Raw genomic sequence first — 3606 nt, 5'->3', positions numbered from 1 at the left:
CCTGTACCTCCGTCCAGGTGTCATTTGCAAGACCCTGTATGTAAAAGTGATATGGAAAGTTTTCCTTTCCCAGACACCAGCTGTACCAGCATCTCAGTGTACCCCTTACGGGAGGTCCCACTGGGACAAGGACAAATAGGCTGTAAACATGCAGTTAGCATGCACACACTCACACAAGCACGCAACCTCAGCACACTCTCTTCCAGTACCTGAAAGGTTCTTACAGTGAGAGTAGGGCAGGTCTCTTCTCACTAGTGACATGTGACAGGACGAGGGGAAATGGCCTCAAGTTGTGCCAGGGCAAGTTTAGGTTGGATATTAGAACTTCTTTACAGAAAGGGTGGTTAGGAACTGGAATGGGCTCCCCAGGGAGGTGGTTGAATCGCCATCCCGGGATGTGTTTAAGAGACGTTTGGATGTGGTACTCAAAGATATGACTTAGCAGAGATTTGTTGTTGTTGTGCTTTTTATTATTATTATTATTATTTTTTTTGTTGTTGTTGTTGTTTGTTGTTTGGGTTTTTTTTGTTTCTTTTTTTTAGAGATAGGCTACTGGTTGGGCTGCGGTTGGACTTGATGATCTTCAAGGTCTTTTCCAACCGGAGTAATTTTATGACTCTATGATTCTAAGTCAATATGAGATGGTCCTGTTTCAAGGTGTGCAGAAATTCCCACCCTGCAGTGGTTTGAACGAGGGCTGGTGACGAAAAGCAAACAGGGAGCCAGGGAGCTCACATGGACTCCAACCCCCACAGACCTGGCAGGCAGCACAGCAGGGTGGGTGAGAAGAGAGGTGAAGTCTTTCCTGGTCACTGGAAAACACCTGAGAAACTGCAGCAGGAGGTAAAGTGGAGCCGATGGTGCTTCATTGAGCTGCTGCTTCACGGGATCGGTCAGTGTTCAATGATGGGACAAGATGGATCTCACCCACCCTGCCAGGTCAGACGCAAAAATCCCCATGCCTGGGCTGAGTTCCTATCGATGGTGGGGTCTTGGCAGCAAAGGAGATGTACCCAGCCTTCACCCTCCTGCCACATCTTCTGGTTGTTCTGCAGTTCCTAGTTGGAGCTGGTGGGTAACCTCCTCCCACTCCAGAGCTTCACTGTCAGGTCGCTGAGAAACAAAAGAGAGCGATGGCATGAGCCAGGAGCTTTGCATGCCTCAGACAGGCACCGTGAGCAGAAGCATCACCCACCCCCAGCCCATGGCAGCACGCAGCCCATGAGGCTCCCAGGCTCTGTCTTGGTAGGAGGATGCTACGTGTCTGTCTGGGGGAGCAGGCAGGCCCAGTGGGACTCAGCCTCCAGCTCACCCCACTGGCAGCAACTGGGGACAAAGGCAAGCAGTGACCCACAGGACTCCCACACTCCCTGCATGGGCTCTGTCTGTAGCTCAAAGTGGTGGTGGCACAGAGAATTTGCTCTCCCCAGGGCGTGGGTTGGTTGGCAGGGGGCTGCCAACTCCCCCCCCACCACCACTATCCTTGCAAGGGTGAGGGCAGAACACGGCTGCCACAGATGTGGGCATTGGGCAGGAGGTTAACAAAAGAAACAAAACCAAACTAGATGGGGGTATGACTGGGAAAAGGGGAATGGCACCTCCAGGAAGGATTGACCAAGTGGGGAAAAATGCAAAAGTTTCATACCGTTAAGAAGCAGCTCAGAGCAGAGAGAAAGAAAGACAGAGAGAGAAGAGCTAAAGCAAGCAACAGGCAGAAAGACAGCAGGAGGAAGAGATGGAGAGAGAGAAAAGGAAAGACAGAAGAGTGCACGTGCAAGAGAGAGTCAGAAAGAGCAGGAGGGTCAAGGCAGACTAGTAGCACGGCCCTTTATGGCAAGGACGCGTTGTGGAAGGCAAGGGCTGAGCCCAGGCACGTAATTCCATAACTTTACCCGGCAGTCACTGTGGCACAGACAGGAGGTGGGGAGGAGGAGAGACAGAGAGACAGAAAAAGGAAGGGAGAAAAAGGACACGGTGGAAAAGAGGCTATCGGAGTCTTGCTGCCAAATTGCTCCCCAAGAGCAGCAGGGGATGCCCAGCCCCAGGGAAGAGGAGACCCTGCAGGGGGATATCCCAGAGAGCGGACAGGGGACAGACTAAGACAGCAAGGTGAGATGAAGGCACAGAGGGACCAGAAAGCTGCAAGATCCCCCCTGCCTTCTTCTCCCTCCAGGCTCCCGGCCCCACTCAGTGCAAACCCACCCAGGCCCAGGGATTACAGGTCAACCCAGGGCTCTCCCACCTCCCGGAGGCTCTGGGGAGCACCAAGCCCGAGGCTCACCTGGAGGCAGTGAAGATGTGCTTGGAGTTGGTGCAGATGGCGTTGATGGGGCTGTCATGCCCCTTGATCTCGCCAACCGGGGTGAAGTTATCCACGTTCCAGACTTTGATCACACCTCCTCGGCAGGCACTCAGCACCATGGGGCGGCCAGGGATGAAGGCCAGGGCACAGACCCAGTCTTTCTGTGCATTTGGGACTTGCTGTAGCTATGGGGGCAGAGCAGAGATCACAATCAGCCTCATGCACTCAGGCTCGGAGCACTCAGCACACAGAAAGCAGGTCTGCTGGAAACAGAGTTGTGTTCAAACAGCACTGCTTTGGGGGGTGGTTGCAGTGATCCACACGTACCTCTCCGTGGGCAGTTTGTGTCACAGCTGAGAACTGTTCTCCTGCATTCCAGGTCAATACATCAGGCACTTACTCCTTACATCTATACTTAGCAATGGAACTATCACTTAATCCTACAAATGCCTAACGACTTCCTACGATAAAGGAGAACTGTCCTGCCAGCATTGCTCAAGGATGATGATTCTCTGCTGCCCTGCGCAATACTTGCACTCCAGCGCAAGACTGTGCCGGATGCGTGTTCCAGTTGGATGGTAACGTCTAACACTAAAATCCTAAAGTAACCTATGTCTAACACCAACACAAAACTTAAAACCTTAAGGCGTCTAACACTAAACTCCTAATTGAACACTAAGATGAGATGGAAGCCCAGAACATGCTGCAGAATCAGGAAGTCCAGCACTCCTGCAGAACTGATCTCCAGAGAGGCCCGTATCGCTGAGGAGGAGGAGATGGTAATACTTGAGCAATGCTGGCAGGACCGCTCTCTGTTATAGCTGTTAATTAACGGCCTCCAGGTTAACGCCGGGTGCAGGCGCTGCGCAGGGGGTAAGGACACGGGCGCCTGGCCTGCCGATGGCGCTGCTGTGAGCGCAGCGCTGGGCGGGCTGACATGGTGGAGGAGCCGGCAGGTTGTGCTGCTGCTGGTGGGTCAACCTCCATCGGCTCCGTATCATCTGGAGGTGGATCCACCTCCATCGGCTCCACGGTGGGTGTCGCGGGTCTGACCCTCCTGCGACAGCCAAAGGCGCTCTTCTTCCTCCTCATCCTCCTCCTCTTGGTGTTCTCCGTGGGCCTTTTCTGCCTCTTGGATTCTGGGCACTCCATCTCTTTCTTGCCCTGGATTGCTGGGCAATCATCGCTCCTGCTTCTCTTGGTGCCAGGCATGGCTGCTTGCCACCAGAAGGCTCAGAGCAGAGTGAGCTCGGTGGGGCAGTGCTGCTCAAGGTGACTGCTGTGACACCAGGAAGGTTCTGTGA

The 3606-nt window shown here is 53.6% G+C and overlaps 1 long non-coding RNA gene across 1 annotated transcript; it reads right to left on the bottom strand.

The window, feature by feature from the left end:
• Positions 1 to 798: 798 nt before the first annotated feature.
• On the bottom strand, positions 799 to 2481 carry LOC140253256 (uncharacterized). Its single transcript, XR_011903810.1, has 3 exons — positions 2282 to 2481; positions 1646 to 1902; positions 799 to 1113 (listed from the first exon to the last, which is right to left on the bottom strand). It is a non-coding gene; the product is annotated as an uncharacterized lncRNA (long non-coding RNA).
• Positions 2482 to 3606: the final 1125 nt, after the last annotated feature.

Source organism: Excalfactoria chinensis, chromosome 5 (genome assembly GCF_039878825.1).
Source record: "Excalfactoria chinensis isolate bCotChi1 chromosome 5, bCotChi1.hap2, whole genome shotgun sequence".
In the NCBI taxonomy this organism is placed as follows: Eukaryota; Metazoa; Chordata; class Aves; order Galliformes; family Phasianidae; genus Excalfactoria; species Excalfactoria chinensis.
This window is presented reverse-complemented; position numbering and strand designations above follow the sequence as displayed.